The 23,558-nt window shown below is 41.3% G+C and overlaps 1 long non-coding RNA gene across 2 annotated transcripts in view; it reads left to right on the forward strand.

Moving 5' to 3' along the window:
* LOC141578147 (uncharacterized) overlaps positions 1–23,558 on the forward strand; it is a 60,833-nt gene continuing 37,275 nt past the window's right edge. For both annotated transcript variants that reach the window (XR_012508118.1, XR_012508119.1), the window contains exon 1: positions 1–2,140. This is a non-coding gene — a long non-coding RNA (uncharacterized LOC141578147). The remainder of the gene's footprint in view (positions 2,141–23,558) is intronic.

Genomic DNA, 23,558 nt, shown 5'->3' on the forward strand with positions numbered 1-23,558 from the left:
AATGGCTCTTTAAATTCTTTGGAAAATTTGTCTATTGTTTTTCAATTTATAAAAGACTCAAAGAAAATTTGCAAAATTCAGAAGCCTGTGTATAGGGATTTCTAACCCAGATGACCATCACTAATATTTAATATAGTCCCCTTCTAGGTATTTCCCCATATATTAGATAGATAGATAGATAGATAGATAGATAGACAGACAGACAGACAGACAGATATTGTATAATTGAGAACATACTGCATATTTATATGTATTTGTATCATCTCCTGAATGGAATCAGCCAGAGAAAATGCGTCTATGCATATGAACCTGCCCTCAGTTTAGCCAGGTTTACTCGGGGTCTCAGCCAGTGATTCAACTTCTTTTCTTCTAATGTTTGGCACCTTATTTCATGTGGCCACTCTCCATGACTTCTGGAAAATTCCCCTGCTCGGTCTGGGCACCCTTAACTTCACATAGTAGGATGTCTCTCTAAGTATACATTCTTCTGTGATTCTCAGTGTCCAGTATTAACAGATGAGAAGGATAACGGACATAAGTCAATCCCATATATCACGTGGGGAAAAGTTGAAGGAAATACTTCAAGTCAAAAGGAAATGAAACGATGCACAATGTTAGAGAAGTGTTAACAGAGCCCAACTTGAAGACCGAAGAGAAAGGAAATATAAGCCAAGTCAGGCTGAATTGAGATCTTCCCCCCACACGCAGCAATAAGACAATCCTATCTGAGTATTTTTCTCGACTCCCTTTCAAACCTTTATGAGAAAGGAAGATGTATACACACATCCCTTACCTTCGGGGAACTCACAGACAAGAATATGTACCACCCTTTATGGCCAGGTGTCCTCACCTCGACAGTAGTGACATTTAGGGACAGTTCCTCCTTTGTCATGTGGGGCTGCCTTGTGCTTTGTAAGATGTTTAGCAGCATCCCTGGACTCTGCCCATTAGATGCTAGTGACACTTGCCACCCCCAGCAAGTTGTGACAACCCAAAGTGTCTCCAGACTTTGCCAAACATTTCTTAGGGGGCAAAACTGAGGTTCTCCCCAGTTGAGAATCACTAAACTAGATAGAAGAGATGGGGGCAAGGGAATATCCTTCTGCCCGCTGACATCAAGCAAAATGATCCTATTTGCAAATCATTAAAAAAAAAAAAAAAAAAAACCTTCCAGCAGCAATGACCCTAGGGACGTCAGCGCTGAGAGCACTCATAGCCATTTAGGTTTGAGAAAGAGGAAGGAAATAAAAATGGATTCACATGAGGCGGGAAGCCCCATAAAAACACTAGCAGGAATCCCAGGCAGGGACGCTGCTCTCATCCCACTAGCGTCCGGTTCCCTGGCTCAGAGGCTTTATCTCACTTTTTGCCTCTGAAGCGGCTAACTTACACCTAGAATTCTATTGGTTCCCTGAGCTAACTTCTGATTGGTTATTTCCTTCACTCCTGATTGGTTATTACTCTCACTCCTGATTGGTTATTACTCTCACTCCTGATTGGTTATTTCCTCCACTCCTGATTGGTTATTACTCTCACTCCTGATTGGTTATTTCCTTCACTCCTGATTGGTTATTACTCTCACTTCTGATTGGTCCATTTCCCTAACTTCTGATTGGTCCATTCATAGTACTTCATTTGCATGGAGCTCACTCCTGATTGAGCTGTTGCTACAAAGCTTGTCCCTGGTTGTTCAACTTCTGTTGTACTTTATTTGCATATGATGTTGCAAAGTGTAAAACTGGCAGCCTATAAAAGGCCTGTGTAACCTACAGAAAGGATCCAGAGCTTGAAATGTTAAGTCGTCTGATCCTGCTGGTGTAATAAATCTGAGTTCTCCTACTCTGAGTGCTGCTTGGTCTCTCTGGCTGGACCCAGGTTGCTGTCACAACTGAACTGTAACACATTTTTCCGCAACGATTCTGGAGACCCCAGTGAGATTTCGACAACGCTGGCCCCTTTAGCCCCGTGGCCAGTGGAGCAACCGCTTGGAGGTCGGGAGCTCCAAAGCGAACGAGGAGGTGCGCCACCCGACAACATTCCGGGTCCTTCTTCGCAGAGGTGATTCAGTTCTCTGGGCGGCTGTGCCCCAACCGGACTGTGGAGGGACGGACCAACTAACCAAGCAACACGGCGGAGCAAGGTAGGAGCCCCAGAAAGCGTCCGTAGTTAGGGTAATCAGGTTCTGTCCAAGTGGACAGAAGAAACTGAGCTCCTCCTCCAGGCTCCCCGCCTAACGGTAGTCCGCTCGGGAGATCTGGTTAGATTAGGTTAGATAAGGGACGCCCCCCAATGATAGGGAGGGAATGTGCAAATGATCTGTTCGTGTGTGTGCGCGCATGCGCGTGCGGCCTGAAAAGCATGCGATCAGGCTGAGTTTGTAGCTCTGGAGTTTGAGTGAGTCCCAACCTGTGGTTCCGTGGTGACCTCATACCGGCTCATGGCGGTATCGCCCCTCAGGGTATTGATCGGAGTCAGCGGTTTATACTGACTGGCCAAAGCTAAAAGGCACCTTTGTCCCAGCGAGGGGAGCGGCCAGGAGGACGCAGCAAAAACCCTCCCTTTGTCTCGTTTGTGACACCAGCACAGGGCGGCTACACTGGGAGGGAAAGAGACATAGAACAGTCTATAAGTAAATGATCCCTATGCCCTTAGGGACTAAGATGAGACTACGTTAGAGAGGTTGACACAACTTTGTCGCCAGTTCTCCAGAGTATCCTGTCGCGATTAATCAGCCTCAATATACTTCTCCGTCTAAAATTAAGACCACAAGACCTGAGCCAGAGGGAGCCAACCCAAAACTGGCTGAAACTCTCTTTTGAGGCCCTCCTTTATTTTGGTTCATTTATTCTGCCACCAGCCAGCCATCCTGGCCTTATATTTTGTCAACTCAGGCTATAAAAAGACTTTATACAGGGACCCCTAGAGCTCATCCAGGCCTGAGGGAGTCTCAGGGTTACCTGCCGCATGTGGAAACCCCAAGTCATTGGCAGCACTTGCAGCCAAGCAGTTAGATGTAGGCCCAGTGAGGCAGCCAGCTTTTTGAGAACTTCACTGTTTTGAGGAGTGGGACAGGTTACTGTCACAACTGAGCTGTAACACAGCTGTAACACTTTTTTCTGCAACACACATCTCATTTATTTTAAACCTCCTCACAGTCTGTCAAGGTCAGCCTTACTTCCTAACTTCACAAGTGAGAACACCAAGGCTCAGACAGAATAAGTAACTTGTCCAGGACCAAAGAACAGGTAAACAGAGGGCTCCCCACCCTGCAATGATGAAGACAGCCAAAAAAATGAGTTCCTAGAGTTTGGAGAAAGGAAACTTTATCAACTCTAAATCAATACATTTAAAATCAGAAAGCCTGGAGCAGGGGGAGATGGGCCTGAAGGGAGGCAGGCTTGAGTGACTCCAAAACCCTGGTGATTCCAAAGAGAAGATTTTACCCACTTAGAAGTCCTCTAGTTTGTTTAGAATTATTTTGTCAGCAAAATTGTCATTGGAGTATTTTGTCTACTGATTGGGCCCCGCAATTAAGCCTCCCTTCATGAAGGCCTGTTAAGGCTAATTTTAAATCTGATTACCGTCAGCACAACATTCACTTGGAGCTGTTTTTCAAACAAGTGGCGGTGTTTTCCTTGGATGTCAGTGTGAGAATTTGTTTCCAAAAGTCTCTGCAGCCACATGTTTCTCTCCCATCCCCATAACCCACTCCAGACACGGTCAGTTCACAGCGTGTTAAACTCAAAATGCTTTGATGCAAGGTAAATCCCAGTGCTTCTCTCGGGAGCCCTGAAATTGCATAGTGTGTGAGCGTTGGCCTGAATCAGATAGCAGCGGAAGACTGAGTGTGTAATCAGATCAGTAAGAGCAGAGGCTCTGGGCCATGTCCTGCAGCCCCCTGACTTGAAGTCTCATATTAATAGCGGTAATATGTGATTTGTGCAGCCTCTGCTCCCCTCTGGAAGGATAAAGGCAAGAGGGATTGACCCCGATTATTAAAAAAAAACCTTTTGGCCCCAAAGCCTTCCGTTGTCTCTCAGCTCTTCAGGCCCTCTCTTGAATAAAACATGCTAAGCAAGATAGGAACTCTTAAGACCATCTCTCCAGATCTGCTTCAATTAATGAAGAAGCTGACTGCCCACCTCTGCTGCTTAAAATGACGCCACGCTCAGAAAAGTGTGCCTAGTGGGGCCGCAGCCGCACTATGGGATTAATTCCGGGATCTGCACATGTGGCTGGGTCCAGTGCCAACCAACTTTTTTCTGACTCAATTTTCCCAGATCCTCTCCATCCTCTGCCTTTGTGATACTACACATCTCCGCAAAGGATCGTTTTCATGAACGCCCAGCACCAAAACAAGGAACATAAAACCCTTGCCTGTCTTTTTAGACCCATCACTTACAGTGAGGGCTTGAAAAGTGCAGAAGTGATGAAGAGAGACTGGGGAGGTAGAAGAGGCAGCAGCTGGAGGTTGTTCGGCTGTGGGATTGAACAAGGGAGCAGTCCGCAGTGACTGTGAGGCAGCTTGTGTCATTAATTAGGGCAATGGTGCACACATTTAACAGCAGAATGAACTCGGGGTGGGAGGAACACATCCAGGATGATTCAGTTTAGGTCACGGAGATTTGACCACCCAAGGCCACCCCAGAAACTGTGCCAGAGGAGACATGCTCTCTCTGCCGTGACCCTGTACTGCCCTCGCATTCTCCCTAACCGCTTGAACGAGCTGGATCCCTGCTCCATGGTCTGCACAGAGCTCTTCTAAGTGGGAAGGTGATCTAAAAGGCAGATGGCAAGCCAGGGTCTTAAAGTAAGATTCTTAGCAGTGGGGGAAATGGAAGGAGAGAAAGGAGGCTACTGGTTTCTTCCTCGAATTTGCAGACCAACCAAAATTTAGTATTGACCAAATTAACTCAGCTTTTGAGTTCTGGAATAGCGGCTGGGCTGCTGCCCTGATCCCAAGCTCAGTTATGAAGACCTCAGTCTCTCCCCTAAAGGACCCCGATCTGGAGCCGGAAGAGTCCACAGCCTCCTCCAGCAGCAACTTACGTGTTTGCTTATGCTTTTCATTATTGATACTACTATTGTGATTTTTAATATCTCAACTTTAAAATTGTTTTTTTGTCATGTCGTTTTGGTGTGCTTTTCCTCCTTTCTGAAGTGTCTAGTCTTATTTAACTGTCTTGCCTTCTGAGCTTAGAGCCAGAGTTTCCCTTTTTATTATTTTTGTTGTTTTTTATTTTTAACATTCTCCCTTACATTACATCAATTTGGATTTGTCTTGATTTTCATTTTAGCTTTTGAGATGGTTTTATTTTCAATTGTTTAAATTTTTATCTCTAAACGTTTCCTTTGAGTCTATTTGAATGTTCACTTTAATTCTTTTACTGATTCATTAAAAAATACTTTCTATTCTTTCATTTTCAAAATTTTTACCCTTAGATTTTTAGCCTGTCTCTCCCAATTACTTTTTTTTAAAGTAGGTTTTTTCTTTTTAATTTCTTTTTAAATTTATTCTTAACTTGACTTAAGTCTATGTTTGCTCCTGCTGTTTGTTGTTGCTGTTTTTGTTGTTTGCATTAGGGTTTTGGAAATAACTCCCCCATTTCCCATGTAAAAACAGAGATTAGACATCTTTTCCCTTCTAAGTTTATGCCTCCTTCCTTTCTATACATTTTTCCATTTAGGTTTTTAGAAACGAATTTTAAAACAACTCAAAATAATTTAGGTGCGCACACACACACTTACGTTAGTAAAATGAAATCCCTTTCTGGTCAGTAATGCTGCCTATGCAAATGCACAGTTGAAGAGTTGGAATGGTGATGTATCACTTAATCACATTATGAGGAGGTGTGGGATTTATAACTTCTGACTCCAAAGAACACAAGAACAATGGAAGAGAGGAACTTCAATGCACTACAGTCAATGTTTTAGGAGCACAGATGTCATGGGAGGAATGGAATAGGAAACAAAACCAATTAATAGAGATAATCTAGATCCTTATTAGGGTTGATAGGGAAGAGCAGTTTGAGAGTTAGAAGTTCTTGAGCCCCTACTAGGTGCTGAAGATACCATCCTATCTGCCTTATGAACATTGCCTCCTTTCATCTTTACACAATAAAGCCCCATGTGAGAGGTATTACTACCATTTTACAGATTAGAAACTGAGGCTCACAGAGGTTAAAAAAAATGTGTGAGTACATAGACCCTAAATCTTGGAGCCGGGAAATGGACCAGTTCTCCTGGTTCTAATGTCTGCCCACCCCAACCACTTCCCTGGGTGAAGATGAGAGAGGAAAAAGCAGAATACGGGATACATAATCGGGTCATTTTAGAACTCTGAGGGATCTTGTAAATTAGGGACAGAGGAGATCTACCAGATGTTTTAGTAGCAGGATAATCTGGAGGGGATGGAAGAAAGGACCAAGACACAATGGACTAGAGAGAAGCCACGTGCGGGGGGGGGGGGGTGGTCACAGTAGGATGGGAAGGGGAGTCAAGGACTTCTCTGCTGGGATTGCACCACCTGAAGGGGAGATGGTGTACAGAGAAGCCTAGGTTGGTCTGGATGTGTGTCTAGTTTCCTAGGGCTGTCGTAATAAACCCCCACAAACTGGGCAACTTGAAGCAACAGAAACTTACTCCCTCATATTTGTGGAGGCTAGAAGCCCGAAATCAAGGTGTCAGCAGGGCCATGGCCTCTCTGCTTGCTTCTGGTGATTACTGGCTATTCTTGGTATTTCTTGGTTTGCAGCCACGTAACTCCGGTCTCTGCCTCTGTCACCACAGGGCTGTCTTCCCTCCGTGTGTCTGTCTTCACATGCCATTCTCCTCTGCCTGCGTCCGTCTCTGTGTCTCTTCTTCTAAGGACACCAGTCATATTGGAATAAAAGCCCACTGTACTCCAGAATGACCTCATCTTAAACTAATTACAAATGCAACAACTTTATTTCCAAATAAAGCCACCTTCTGAGGTTCCAGGAACAACCTAAGTTTGTGGGGAGGCTGTCCAACCTGGTACAAGGTGAAAAGCAAAGTGACCCAAACAATAAGAGCCTGTAAGACTTACCAGGAAAGGTCCCCTTCTTAAGGTGCTAATGTTTAGTAGTGTTAACATTTGAAATCGAAATAAGTTATATCTTGAGAAACTTTTAGCCTTGATAATTTTGAACATTTACTTGTCACTGAACATCACATTTGGCATGAAATGTATGATGCAAAATATGTAACTGTTCTTAAATGGTGGTTAATGGGATCAATAATATTACTCTAAAGCAGTGTTCCTCATTAGTTACCCATTTCTCTATTAAAAAAATGACTACAAAACTTAGCAGCTTAAGATAACACAATTATCATTTCACAGTTTTTTTGGGTCAGGGATTCAGGAGAGGCTGATGTGGGTGGTTCTGGCTGAGAGTCTCATGAAGCTTCAGTCAAGATGTTGATTTGGGGCTATGTTCATCTGAAGGCTTGACTGGGGCTGGAGGACTTGCTCCCCAAGTGGCTCATTCACATGAGTGGTACATTAGGACTGGCTGTCGGGAGGCCTTGGTTTCCTGTCACAAGGACCTCTCCATAGGGACGCTTGAGAGTCCTCAGGACACAGCAGCTATTTCGCCCAGAGTGAATGATCCATGAGTGTGCAGGACGGAGGCTGCAATGACTTTTATAACCTATCCATGGAAGTCACACTTCACTGTGTCTGCAACATTCTACCAGTTACAAGAGTCAACCTTGTTCAATATGGGAAGAGAAGTACAGAATGTGAACACCAGAAGCTGTAGATGATCGGGAGGTCACCTTGGAGCCTGGTCTGCAAATCACATGTAGCAAAATCTTCCAGGTTGTTTGCATTTTTGACAAGTTTCCCAGATGACTATATCACTTACATTAAAGTTTGGGGACAATTTCTTTATTGTACTAAAATACATCTATCTATATCTATGTATAGGTAGATACAAAAACATTGCCATTATTGTGAATAATTGCTACTTCTGGGGAGTGAGACAAGAGTGGTAGGGTAAATATAACTTTTTAAATAAACATTTGCTACATTTATAACAATAGTTTTAAATATTTTTAAAAGTTATTACACACTCCTTTGAATGTTTTCTTATGCTGTCTGAATCTCTTTTGACTTTAAGATAGAAAGCAGAACAAGTTACAAAACACCACCTCTAAATACTGACACTGCCTTAGAATTCCGTGGAGTACCACTAAAGGAAATTCACCTGCTCTGGCCTTGACGTGTTCCTCTTCAAGGAACTGGGAACCAATTGAGGAAGAGTGAGGTGGCCTAGTTTCTCTTCCTTCCCACTTCCCTCACTTAACTTCTACATGTCTAGAAGATGGAGATCAAACGTCTGGCAGAAAATTCACTGGTGCAAATGAGCGAGGATGTCCTTGTTTTAACACTCCAACTACTTTCCTCGTCCTATTTCCAAACATTTATTTTCACAGCCCTATGCCACTGCTAGAGAGATTTCCAGATCAAAGCTCCTCAGCTGACTTCAATTGGTCAAGACCGAAAACTTGTCAACGCTGTCTGTGGGGATTGTAGCCTGTGTTAAGCCCTGAGCAACTGGAATAAGTACAGCAAGAAGACTGGAAAGGACAGGAGAAGAGGGAGGAGACAGGGGAAATGTGCTGTCACATACTTGGTGGACCACTCGGACTGGTGCTGTCAGCATGCCTGGCTCAGTATTTATGAAATCCTGTTACCAACATTTCTCTACACTCCAGGAAAAGTGTGTTGGAGTAAGGGTGGGGTGAGGTTGATTCCCTCAAACTCTGCTCAGAATCACTCTTGTGTGTTCTTGTATGTTGGAAGGCCCTGCCTCCACTGCTCTTTGCTCTTCCCTTATTCTTTGGGCATTTCATTCGAGTAAGCATCTCTAATCATCTCTTTAGCATAGATTCCTAGAAGTAGGATTACTAGGTCAAAGAGTATGAACAACTTTGAGAACCTTAATCTATTTCTATTGATTAGGCAAGTGTTAGCTTTTTCCTGTTAGATGGCCTATTATAGACAGATCTTCTATAGCTGACATGAGCATATGAACAACAAATTATTAGAAATAGCAGAGCTTTTATGCTCTTCACTGCACATAACACTTGACTGGCCCCAATCCACTGTTTGTTTTAAATATTTAAAACATTTTGATGACCCACAAAGTTTTCCATGATAATGCCATGTTCCACATATAAGTTTAAGATTCCTGATCCAAGGTAGTCAAACCAATGTGGAATGTATAGTTTCAAGGATCTAGACAGAGGGTGTCAAATCAATAAACTAAAGGATCCCTGGGTCTTGATGGTTGTGCAAATGCAGGCTCATTCAGATAATGTGCTAACACATCAAAGGGTTTATAAAAATTGATAAATAATTCACATACGACAAGATTCATTTTTTAAAAGTATACCATTCAGTGATTTTTAGCATATTCACAAGGTTGTACAGTACCACTATCTAACTCCAGAATACTTTTAGCACTCCAAAAAGAAACTCCATACCCACTAGCAGTCACTCTCCATTTGTCCTCCCATCAATCCCCTAGCAACCACTAATCTGCTTTCTGTCTGTGTGGATTTGCCTGTTCTGGACATTTCATATAAATGGAAGCATACAGCATGTGGACTTGTGAGACTGGCTTTCACTTAGCATGTTTTCAAGGTTCATCCATGTTATATAGCATGTGTCAGTGCTCCATTTCCTTTTATACCTGAATAATATTCCATTGCATGGATTTTACCACATTTACTCATCCACTCATCTGCCAAGGAATTTTAATGTTAACTTTTAATTTAAGTATGGAATACACCCAGAAATGATTATATTAATCATAATTGTACACCTTGATGAATTCTTACCAAGTGAGTAACCAGCACCGAGCCATTTTCCAGTCCCTAATTCCCCTCTAAGTATAACCATTATCTTGATTTCTAACTTCGCAGATTAGTTTTGTCTGGTTTTGAAATTTACACAATTCAAACCCTACACTATGCAGTCTTTTACATTTGGTTTCTTTCACTGGACTCTGTATTTGTGAGATTCATCCACGCTGCAGTATTTCATTATAGCTGATTCTTTATCAGTGCTGTATGGTTTTCTATCGTGTAAATACTACAGCTAATGGATATTTGGGTTTCAGTTTTTGGCTGTCACTTATGGTGCTTTACTGTCTCTCAGTGAATATAGGTACACATTTCTGTTGACTATATGTCTAGGAGTGGAATTCCTGGCTCACAGGTTCACTTTTAATAGATACTATGGAATAGTTTTCCAAAATGACTGTACCAAGTGACAGTCTCAGCGTATGGGTGTTAATAGTGGCTTCACACCTTTGCCAACATAGAGTATTATCTTTTTCATTTCAGCTATTCTGGTGGAGGTATACTGGTGTCATGTTGTAATTTTAAATTATTTCCTTAATGACTGATGAACTTCAGCACCTTTTCATATTTATTGGCCATTTAAAGCCCTCTTTTTTTTTTTGAAGTCCCTGTTCAATGTTTAATTTTAATGTAGTCCAGATTACAAATGTTTTCATTTATAGTTAGTAATTTTTTAATATGTCATGTTTAAGAAAGCTTTTCCTACCCTGAGGTCATGAGATTGTGTTTTAATATGTTTGATATTGATAAGTTTATTAATTATCAACATCATATTATATTAAATGAATATATCTGTTACGGCCCCATCAGGAAAGGCACACAGTATTTTAGAGATGTCTGAATGAATATAAGAACAAAGGAACAAATCATAGCATACACTCTGCCAACACCTAGCAGAGATCACGTTTCTCTGTTAGCTTTTAAAGGAAACTAATCCAGGGTTGTCTGTCAATTTAGTCTTTCTTGTATCTCTAATTCCTTTCTGACTTGTACATCATCCTTATTTATGGCAAGAATTAGTTTTGACTTACTAATTTCTTTTTGTCTAAATATAAACCATACTTTGTAACTATTGTTTGTAACCATCCAGGCAGGGATAAGGAAATTTCTGGGAAGGGCAGCTCAACAAGGTTCTAATAGATTTATCTCTCCATCTGAACCCTTCTCCAAGATGCCAAGTGTTCTTTCAATTACCAATCTGGTGGCACTTTGAGCATCACTATAATTTACGTCACAGGGAGTCGAGGGAGCAAGAAAGAGAAATTAGCCAGATTTTCAATGGCATTGCGCTGTCAAATGAAACAAAGATTTTACCAGAGGCCATCTCCTCTCCAAGGGTCATGATGCCTTCCCAACTCACCCTGATATACACAGTATTTGCATCCGGCTAATAGTGATAATTGATTCTGATACTGCATCACACTGCAAATGCAAAACATATCCTTCCTCCAAATTATCTGCTGCTAAATAACATGATCAGGCAGAGTTGCACAACCAGACTGTCGAAAAAGAAATCATTCACTGAGTGCTCGGAATAGCTAGCCAGCGACCAGAGGGTCTCATGCTCTCACAGAGCACAACAGCGGTGCCTTGCAGTGATGGGAAGTTTTCTGAGCACTCTTCACTAAGAAGCATGGAAAGACCCACAAAATGGGACTAAGGGGAGAGCTGATGACAGCAAGGGATGAGAGGCACAGGTCAGAATGACGTGTATCTGCCCAGCAGGACTCCTTAGTTCACACAGCAGGAGTGCTAGGATTGAGGGCCATGGGACTGCTTCCCCAGAGGCTGGATAAGAGAATGGCTTGAGACAATTAACAAAAGACACTTGATCTTGTCTCCAAAACTCATAATTCTCTCAAAGTTTGGGAGAAACAGGCAAATAACAAGCTAAGAATATAAAAAATGCTAATTAAAAACTACCGTGTGTGAAGAGTCAGGGAGTTCTTTTACCTAGTGACGTGGGTAATAACATCTCTTTCCTAGCCTGTGAAGCAATATTCCACTAAAACAATCCGTAAGAGTATTTCCTCTTGCTCTTCAGAAAGGACCAGGGATGTGGAGGGAAGAGGAGATCATAGTTAGCCACAAGCCAAAGGCAAACATGGATGCTGTGAATCAACAACTTGCTGAAGGGAAGGCTGCTCACCTGGGAACCAACATCTAGGCATCCTTAGTCAGATAGAAGGGACTCTAAGGACAGCATTCCTTTCCAGTTCACTTTACCACCTTAGGGCCCAGGTCTTGCTCTTTTCTGCCTTGGCCTTCCTAGATGCTTCCCAAGGCTCACTCTTTTTCACCCTCAGGTCTCAGCTCAGATTCCACTCCTCAGAGACCTCCCCCAATCACCATCTCAAGAGATCTTGCCTCATCCCTTCCCCACAGCTAATTACTCTCCTTCAGCTCACATGTTTATTTCTTCATGGAAATTGTCACCACGTAAAACTACCTTTTATTTGTTTACTTTTTATAGTCACCAATAAAATGAATCCTGCACGAGAGCAGGGACTTCGTCACTTCTGTTCATGCTTTATTTGTGGAACCTGAAGTAGGACCTAGTATTGTAAGTGATTAAGTATTTGTGGAATAAATGAATCGTCATGACAAAAAGATTAGTTAAGAATTACTGGCCAACATTCTGGAATATAAATGACATACTTTAAATTGACTAAAGCATCAACGTATTACAAGTTATAAAGATAAAGAGTAGTTCTGATAGTAAGTACATAGACCCTTCTCACTGTGGAACTGGCTTAGTGTATAAGTGATCTATTACTTTGTAACAAAGAGCTCCAAAACATAGCAGGTGAAAACAATCAACATTTATTACCTTATGGTTTCTCAAGATAAGGAATCAAGGAATGGCTTAGCGAGGTGGCTCCTGCTAATGATCTTATGTGAGGTTACATTACATCCAACGGGTCATTTGGGGCTGTTGTCTCTGAAGGACTGATTGAAGTTTAAAGATCCACTTCCAAACCCATTCACGCAGCTCTTGGCAGAAGGTGTCAGTTCCTCTCGGTTGGGGGGGTGGGGTTGGGGGCGGGGGGGGAGCTCCCCAGAGGACTGCTCACAACTTATCTTACTCTAAAGCAGGTGGTACAGGAGAGAGAAGGAGCACAGGCAAGAGTGTACTCAAGATAGAAGCTGCAGCCTTTCACAGCCTAGTCTCATGAACGTCATGGCATCACTTAGGCTGTATGCTATTGGTCACACAGGTCAACCAGGTACAATGTGGGAGGATGTAAATACAAGGGGGCAGGGACCATGGGGGGCCATCTTGGAGGCTGGCTAACCTTGAGGCAAAGAGAATGCTCTCCATTCTGGTCTGGTCTGTCTCCCTCTTCTGTGTGGATAGTCTAAGATCCGCCAGCCATCTGTGATGAGTCCTGTTCGATTCTTGTTCCGAGTTCATCTGCCTTGAGATGTCTCTGTTTTGAAGCAAAGTCCCACATCCTCAACTTATAAACTAGTTCCCTGTCCATTTTAATTAGATACACTTTCAATGATTAAAAAATTTTTACTTCTCTCCAATACAACCTGCCAAACATTGGCCACTAAGTACTTTCATCCTTAACTAGGTTCTGTTGCAAGATAAGGCCTCTCTACTCTGCGACTGGAGCATCTCTTTTCTGTAACTTCAGTGTTTGTCCTGAGTTCAGCCTTCTCTGTAGAGTAGGAAGTGGAGTTTATTCTGCTCTCCTTGATCTGAGCTGAAGGCAGGCCTTGTGGCGGGCATGCACGTGGATGCTGTAAAAAAGTCACGTGATCCTGTCAGCCGGTTGGCTTTTTGCATTGATCAGAAATGTGACCATTTAATTCATGGTTTAATTAATGGATGCTGTTGTCTATGCAGGCCAGTAAATCCCAAAGTTGGCTCCTGGGCAGCTTCTGGAAAATACCCATTTCCTAGATCTCATTCCAGAATATTTGGATACTTTTTGTTAATCTTCTTTACCTTAAAGTTCTTCTCGTGAGCTAGCTGACCATACAAATTTGGAAACAACCAGGGGAGGCTAAAATAAACACAAGAAGTAATGACGAGCCATTAAAACTAAGTCATATCAGAATTCATATGTGTTAAAGCCAAGGCCTTGGAAGCCAAGGAGATGCTGCCTGTTCCTGTGGTTTCTAACTTGGGTAAAATCCTGAGAATGGATTTTCCTATCACACTGGCTTTCCCCTTCTTCCTACTCCCTAAATGCCTAGTGGGCACCTTTTTTCTTTCCCTGTGGGGTGGGAGGGTAGGCAGGAAGATAGGGAAATCAGACTTGCCTAAATCTCATGGAATGGGTTCTCAACGGTAAAGGGGGTTTTGTTACTAGAATTTGGGGACAGGAGAATGGAAAAACCAATGCGAATGCACAACTCAGAGAAATTGCCAGCTGCTGACACTATACAATCATTTGTTCAGCTTGGAGAGAGGAAGAGCGAACAGGTGAATATTCTACTGCAAATTGGGTAATACCAAGTTTGAAATGTCTGAACAGTGTCACGCCACATCTCTGCTCCTGGGAGGTTGTAATGGCGCTGCATAGAAAATATCTTGGTGTCTGTGTTTCTTTACAACAAGGGATGATTTCATCTCCAGCTCCCAGCCAGGGATGATTTTTTTCCCTTCTAAAAGAATTTAAAGCATCCTTCAACTTGTTACAGTATGCCAAGCACATGGTCATCAGAGCTGAGGGCCTGGGGTGTAACAGCCAGAACAGATAATCATAGAATCTACACCCAGAGCCAGCATCAGCCAAGTCAGTTGGAGGCAAGCAAAGCCCGTGCTAGAAATCAGTGATGAAGGTTCAGCGTGTAAACGTGGTGTCTGCAGGAAACACAACCAAATACTAGGACTTCTGAAGAAAGTTTTAAACAAAGGAGAACAATTGGTCACCTCTTTCATGGGTCAAGAGCAATGTGTAACACCCAGGAAAGGAACGGGCAAAGGATGGCTGTGTCACTTTCTCAGAGAGAAGGGGCCAGGGATTTAACATCAGTGTTCATTGTCTATTCTTAGGTAGTTTATCATATGTGTGTGTGTACATGCATGTCAACCACATGTGGTTTTCATTAACAGGGTGAGTTCATCTTTGGTCATCTCCATCCTGCCTGAGCTGGGTAGGCCTAGGGCTGGGTGGTTCGTAGCAGACAGAATTAAAATTCCAAGGTTCAAATCAAGTGCACACTTTGCTTTCCAGAATGCTGTCTTGACAAAGCTTGTTTCTTCCTGGGAGTATGCAACAGTCCTCAATACCACGTGGCTGCACAAGTCTTTATAAAAGTCTTGTTACTTTTTAATCAACCAAATTTACACATTTTGAATGCCAATTTTCTTTTTAAAAATATCAGATGGCATTTAAATACTTGTTTCCTTCAGTGCTCCTTTCATTGATTTGTTCTAGAAACCGACAAGAACTTGTCACTTCTGTTTATGTTTTATAATGAATAGTAGATTATTTTTAACAGTGATAATTGATCAGATCTATTTATAGGAAATAGATGCAAAGTAAAAAAATATTCATTTCCATATCCTCAATTATTTCATCTAAGCAATGCTGTTACATTCTAAAAAAGAACTGTTTATAGTTAGATTTTTAAAATCTTAATCTCTGCTTATGGTTTTTTTTAACAAATTGCATTATTTTAAATTGTTTGTTTTTTCTTATGAGCATCACATCATTTCCTACTTCTTACAAGCCAGTCTGCATTAGTATGTGTGACTGTATCCCTTTTTGTTTCAGCATATGAAAGTGAACAAGCACATGTCAGCATGCCCGTGAACATACATGTGCAAATGCGTGCATGCGTGTGCGCACAAATAGACTTGTGTGATCACACGCAGAGCTTATCTCCCTTACTCAGTCTTGAAGTCCATACAGAACAATAATTTACCAAGGAAGAGGAGGATATTGTCATTGATCTTCTCTAGATCAAATACTGTAATTTTTATAATTTAGTTTTTATTTCTATCGAAGTTAGACATGTATACACATAGAGTCAAACAGTTCTACAAGAATTATTACCAAATCAGACCAGACCAGAACAATCCCATTTGTTACCTACAATCTCAAGTTTTTATTTCAAGGAGACCACCTTTTGCAACTTTTATAACTGTTGCTCTTGTTTCTTGTCTGTGTATTAATTACATACTATTTCTAGAACTACTTGTGGTTTTTCCATGTTAGGCAGCGTAAATTGACTTCCTACTATGGAAGATTAGGATTTAGTTCTTTTTTCCTCTTCCTTCCACCCCCTCTTTCTCCCTGAAACTCTCTCACCCCACCCACCCTCACGCTCTTCTCCTCAAATCCTAGATATACGTGAGTCAAAATTTTTATTGTCAATGTTTAATATGAACACTAGAACTAAATAAACACTATTCTCAATGAGCCACATAGAATGCACAACTACTTGTTTTCTATGAAATTAATAACAGGCTTGTTTGAAAATTTAATTTCCTTTGTACTTGCCCAGGCTATCTGTCAGTTCTCTAAGCCTCCCCCCAGCACATTAGAACACATCAGAATAGAGTCAGTCCATCTTCTCCCAGGTCTTCCCTCAGAGCCCCCGGACCAGCGGCACTCTCCCGCCAAGGCATAGCCAGTATGTAGACCCAGCTTAAAGACGCAGCTTAAAGAACTGGATTCTCACTTTTCTTTTCTAGAAAATCAAAGGGTCTTCTGACAATAAGTTTAGCTAAATCGATGCCTCTGGCTGCCGGCTGCACTGGAATCTTTGTACCATTTGGTGAGCTGGCTGTTGGAAAATAGTATTCCCTTCTCAGGGTGGGTGCAGTTTATTGTGGCACTTTGTATCTGTGATTCTGTTTAAACCTCATAGCAACCTTGGAGGGTGAGTGATGCTCTCTAAAAGGTTGTGACCCACTCAGGCTACACAGAGAATGTGTGCACAACTGGAAGTACGCGTTTGCTCTAAATAGCTCCTGAAGTCTCATCCGAGCTTTCTTCCCCTGCGCTTTCTGTCCCTGTGAGCTCAGTGCTATTTCCTTGTAAATATCAAGGTTCCAGCCTTTTCGATTCTCCAAGGTTCTCAGAAGTTTGGTTTGGGCCATTCATTCCCCAAAGTAGCTCAGGCAGCTCTCCCAGTAACCATGAATATGGCCAGGCAAATCGCTGGTCTCTGATTGGGCCTGAAGTAAGTCACCTGTGAAGCCAAAGGCTTTAACTTAGGGGATACGAGCTAGTTAACTGAGAGCATGAAAAATACCCACTGTTGTGTCTGGGGAGGGCATCCTGCCATGGTGATTTCTAATTTATCAGACTGGCTCAGGGTCTGCGGGTTTGGCTCTGTAAATGAAAGCAGATGCCTCTGGGGGGGCTGCCAGAGCAGGGAAAACAGGAGAAATGGCTTCAAGCTGTGACAATTTCCACAAAAAGGACTTGTAGAAATGATGGGTAAGATTTTAGACATTTTATTAAAAGTAGTAGTGGGTGTGTATAGCCATAAACCCTATTCTTTTCAGAGAAAAGCCGCCTGAGATAGGTTTCAAATGAATTTCCCAAATGTCCTTGTCAAAAACAAACAAACGCACAAAAAGATATGGGAATGTAAATAATTATCTATCTTACTCACAAACCGACCTATATTTACAAAGCCCATTCTTGTTCTCTCAAAAAAATAAAGACACCTATTCACGGTGTCTATCACGTGCCAGGTGCTTGACGGCTGTTATCTCCTTGGAGTCTCATAAAAACTCTGCAAGGGAGTTGGCTTTTATTTATTTATTTTTCTAGTTACATGAGGAAAGGGAGACAAAGTGAAGCAACTTGCTCTGGATCACACAATGGCAAGGGAGGAGCTGCGAGAGGCCCCAGGTGACAGGCAGCGCTGGTGTGGAGCCTGCTGACCTGAGCTCTGGCTCTGCAGCAGACTTACCTGGTCCAAAGCCCAACTTTGCCCTTACCAGCTTCAGTGCCTTGGCCAAGTCATTTAGGTTCTCTGTGCCTCAGTTTCCTCAACTGTAAGTAGGAATGAGGGACAATACACAAACTCCCACCCTCTACCTCTCTAGCGGCCAGCCCAGGAGGCCAAACCGTCACTTGTGCAGTAATTGGCCCAGAACTGCCAAGACCGCCAGCTTCCCTAGATTTCTGCCCTTCTTTTCAGTTTACAACCAACAGAGAAAGCTAAATGTATTCCCCGAACAGATCCCATAGATGCCCCACTTCAGCTAGTGCACCTCCTGCATCCCCGTGCCAACAGCCTCTAATCAGAGCATACCTCAAGCCTGCCCCTTTTTAAAGTTTTCCCACTCCCCCAACTGCCCTTGAGTCTCTGCCAGATGCAAGTGATGGTGGCTGACTCCCTCCGTATTGTAAGCCCTGAACAGCCTGTTGGTTTTCATTTGGTTGGTCTTAGTTTATTTCCACAGGGATAATAATGGCAGCAACTTGGTAGGATTGTCAGGAGGAAAAATGTCAGCAATGCAGATAGAGCTTAAAGCAGAACCTGACACACATTAAATGTTCACAAAGTTAGTGTTTTTTTTTAAATTAATTTCACTGTCAAAAGTGGTGAAGCAGATTCCAGTAGATTATTTGCACAGGGAAAAAAATCTAAGAACTACTGAGGGATGGAGATTTGGGTAGATACTTAGTTGAGACTCTTTGACCTCTTGGGCAATATTGTTATTCCTACTCTATAAAGAAGAAACACACTCAGCAAGGCTGAGATTTGAGGAAAAAGTTGGACTCTAAAGTCCAACTTATTCCCACTTTTCATGTTCACTTTCCAAGATGATTTTTTAAAAGGTTTCCCTTGGCAATACCACTTCTTAGGGGTTTGAGTAATCCTGGCCTTCATATGAGGACAGAGTGGGTAGGTCGCATGAGTCCCTGATTTGTGAGTCCACCAATCATACATCATGCAGTAACGTTATGGCAAGACTTTCTGAAAAGATAGTTAACGATGTCACTGGGTTGAAATTAAATGGTTAGGGTTAATTCCATAGAGAGCAAGACCCAGAGCAAAGTACTTCTCAGCCCCTGGCGCAGTAATGGATGGATGTGAGTTAGGAAACCTACTTAACTGGTGACATCTGCATTTTATTTTCATGAATATTTTCAAAATATTAAAATAGATAGTCCCAGGAACCTTAGGTAGGTAAGTAGATAGGTAGGTAGATAGATCGATAGATCTGGCTTTTTTTTTTTTTGACAGATTATGTCAATTACTTAGATGAAATGAGAACCCAAATTAGGAGCAGTCAGAGATCGACATTGTACATTACAGTGCTAAATGCTATATAAAGGCAACAGAGGAAAAAAACAGAGATGAGTCTTCTAGCTTCAGGTGGTGCTCCTCTTTTACAAAGAAAAAAAGTAAGAACCATCTGACGCTGGAGCTCAGTGGGGAATAAAGATGTGTAATGAACACCTCTATTCCCACAGCAAAAGTTCAACTTGCTGTAAAAGACAAAGAGCTGTGAAATAGCTCTGAGAAGCCCATATACGGGAGAAAGATAAAGAAGCAAATACTTAAAAGAAAATCTTCAAAAGCTAAGTTAGTAATAAAACTTACAGGACCCAGGAGATGTTTATACTCTTGACATATATTCTAACTGGAGCATTGAATGGCCTTGAAGCAAAAGTTACTGCTCCCTGATGCACTTGCATTTGTATCAATAAATAATGTGTTGTTGTTTATACTGGTAAATTTGATGAGGTCTATGGGAGACCCCATAGTTAACCCCCTTTCATTGTAGTTTCTATGATTAAGATATAAACAATTAAACAGTCTGGAAGGTGGAGAGGACGAGCCCAGAGCCCCCAACACCCACACTCTCAGCAGAGAGGAGCCCCCGTGCAAGGGGACTCCCTGGGGCACACAGTCGGTGGCAGATCTCACCGCACACACACACACACACCCTGAAGTACCAAGAGTGCACTTTATTCACCTCCGATTGTAGCTCTTCCACCACCTTTGAAATACTGTTTCTTTACTGGGGACTGAAGTCACTACATCTATCCATACTTAAGAGAGACTTCTCTCTCTCTCAAGAAGAATCACCAGCTGTTTGACAAGTTTTAGTGGTTCAAATGAAAGGAGCTTTTTATAAGAAATTAAAGAAAATACATGACAAACTGAAAACAGCCAAATATGGATACATTTTTGAAAAACATATTGTCAGCTTCTTGACAGCATGCAAGAGAACATTGTCCCACTAAAAGGGGGATCGAGATGACAAGATAAAATATTACTTGAATGTGATAAACTTGGTTAGTGGATTTTAAACGCATGGGCTGATGTCAGACAACACAGCTTCATGTAAACAAAGATTGCCAGGAACTATGTAAAGGGAGCACTCAAGCTGAAGTGAAGATTAAGGATGCTAGTGATCACCATGGCATAGCTAAAAGCAGTTCATCTGAGCATTCCTCACTTCCAAATGTGATGCTGTGGGAAGCACACAGCCCCACTTCGGAGGGACTTTGGCCAAAAAGAGGTGAAACAGAATTTAATGGAATCTTTAAAAAGTTAACCATTTATAGAAAACATGGATGTGAGGCGAAAGGACGAGTCTGTTGACGCCACTAGGCTGCAGGATCTTTTAGAAGACAACTGGCATAAAGCAAGCCCAGAGGGAAGGGGCTGCCTAGGGTGGGAGGCACTTAGGAGAAAGGACAAATGGTGTGCATGGACCCTGTTTGGACCCTTATTCAAACATAATGACAAAAAGACATTTTTTAGAAACATTCTGAGACTCTGAGGAACTGGATATTGCATGACACCAAGGAATTTTTGCCGATTTTATTAGATACAATTGTGGCGTGTCGTTACACAAGAAATTGTCCATCATCTTTCAGGCTAGCATACCAGGTGTTCAGGTATAAAAATTGCTATCTAAAGCCACAAAGCAAATCTCAGTAACTCCAAGAGAAAGGGGTAAAATGAAAAGATGCCTGGGATCATTTTTTCCCATCATTATTGAGATTTTATTGAAATATAATATACATAAGTCTAAGGTGTACAATGTGATGGCTTGATACACATGTATTTTATGAACTAATTACCACAATAAGGTTAATTAACATCTCCGTCCCCTTTCATGGATACTATTTCTTTGTGGTGATAGCTTTTAAGATCTACTCTCTCAAAAACTTTAAAGTATATAATACAATATTGTTAATTATAGTCACCATGCTGGATGGAATTATTTTTAAATCAACAACAACAAAAAAGGAATAAAGAAAATGCTGTAATAATCTTGATAGTTGATGAATCAGGGTGCTGGTAAATTGAGGTTACTGTTCTGTTCTCTCTCCCTTTTGGTGTTTGAAAATGTTCATATTAAATATTTTTATTGTATCAGGGACATCTCTGTCAAAATGGACACTGTCCACCATACGATCCGCTATTCACAATGAGCAGCCGCCAGAACAGCAGATTCTGATTGGATGATCTACATACTCCAAAAGTTATCACACATGAGTTTTAGTACTGTTAGATCTGTAAGGGTTGGTGTGTGGTGAATACTGTAGTGCTTTGTCTATGTACCCCATCAGGATGGAGAGGCTATTTCCTCAGCTGCCCAGAGGGTTCCCTGCTAGTGTCTCAAAGCCGAATCCCTCCCCAGGAGCTGTTCTTGGCCAAGGGGAACTGTCTTGCGCCAGGTCACAGCCCCTTCCGGAGCAGTTCACATCCAGTGTCTGGTCCGTGTGTGGATGTGGATAAAAGCCCGCTGATCTCAGTTTGGGACCCCACAGCACACCCCTCCACACGCACACAGTGAAATGGCTGTGAGCTTTGTTTTTGCAGTTAAACCTTCGTCTAATCAATCCTGCCTCCTTAACTCCCACAGGTGTTATTCTTAAAATCCATAGCTAATCAACCACCTACACACTGATCTCCATTCCTGCTTCTGTTTCCCAGGAAACCTGACCTAAGCCAGCATGGAACCACTTCCCCTACCTGTTGTTGAATGAAAAATGCAAATTGAAAAAAAGGTATCAATAGGAAGTTTCCATGCAAATAATAGGAAAAAACAAAAGCATACATTTCTATATGGGTGTAAATACACAGAAAAAGATATGGAAACATATATATATCTTTTTTAATTTGGAGAAGGGAAATGAGTTGGAAAAATGTTCAGGGCAATTTTCATTTTATTTGAATACCTTTAACTTTTATCAATGAGATGAATTAATCTATAATTTGTATTATTAAAAGTAAGTCAATAGTTGGTTCTTTTTAATCACACAACAGAAGTTTCCCTCAGTAGATGGGATTTTACAAACACGTGAGTTTATAAGAAGATGAGATTAAAGCTCCCAAAACTCAGGCAAAAAAAAGGCTAAAGAAAGGAATACAAAGTGCAGAAACAGAAAAGAGATTAAAAGTAACCCAAAGGATTTTATGTGTGTGTGAGTGTGTTTCATATGAAAGAGAAATTCCAGAAATGGCAGAGCAAAGGAGGAGACTCAATCATTAAACAACCAATAGAAGAAAAAGTCCTTGGTGTGAAAGACTAGAAGCTTCAGAGCAAAAGGGTTTCTAAGTACCAGGCAAAATATCTGAAAAGAAATGCACATCTATGTGGTAGAATTTTTAAACTTAAGTGACAAAAAAGAAAAATCCTACAGGCGTTCAGAGATTAAAAACAGGTGGTTGTTCAAAAATAAAAATAGTTCACTTGGCATCAGACTTCTTAAAAAAATCTCAAATGCCAAAAGTCAACAGAGAATAACCACAGCATTTGAGAGGGAAACTTTGTGGCCTAAGGGTTTTGTATCCAATAAAGTGATATTTAAAGCATAACATCCACATACTTCCCTTAATAACAATTACTTGAAGTTCTGATGCAGAAAGTCTCCAACCCAAGAGCTTGAGTCTGGAGGTTGGATAGGAAATTAACGGTGACAAGCAATAAAATAAGTAAAATTTTAAAGTAAAATAATTGATATTAGCTTGGAGTGAAACAATGCAAACATCAAAAATAATTCTTTAAAATATGGATGCACCTAGAGAATATTATGCTTAGAGAAGTAAATCAGATAGAGAAAGATTAATATTACATGGTGTCACTTATATGTGGAATCTAAAAAATAATACAAATGAATCTGTATATAAAACAGAGACAGACTCACAGACATTGAAAACAAAATCATGGTACCAAAAGGGAAAGGGAGCAGAAGAGGGATAAATTAGGAGTAGGGGATTGACAGATACAAACAACTATATATAGAATAGATGAGCAACAAGGATTTACTGTATAGCACAGAGAACCATATTCAGTGTCTTATAACTTACAATGAAAAAGAATCTGAAAAAAAAACTGAATCCCTTTGATGTACACTTAACTAACACAACTAAAAAAGAATAATTCTGTAAATTTAATGTTCATAATATACAAAATTATTATTATTATTATTATTAATTTGGATGGAAAGTCCACTATCTATGGCAAAACCAAGGAGAGATGGTGGGCAAGAGGGAGGAAGGAAGGAAAAATTGCTAACTCCCCCAGCTTATACAGGTATCCAAAAGACATGTTAATTTCTCCTTGATATTAATTGAGAAATACGTTTTTCAGTTTTAAGATTATCATTGGTAGACCAAAATTACAAATACTGATTTCTAAAGAAATAGAAAAAAAAGGAAACTTTTGCCAATGTGAAAAAGAGTAGGAAAAGAAAAAAGTGAAAGATGAG

This window comes from Camelus bactrianus, chromosome 7, assembly GCF_048773025.1.
Source record: "Camelus bactrianus isolate YW-2024 breed Bactrian camel chromosome 7, ASM4877302v1, whole genome shotgun sequence".
Lineage (NCBI taxonomy): Eukaryota > Metazoa > Chordata > Mammalia > Artiodactyla > Camelidae > Camelus > Camelus bactrianus.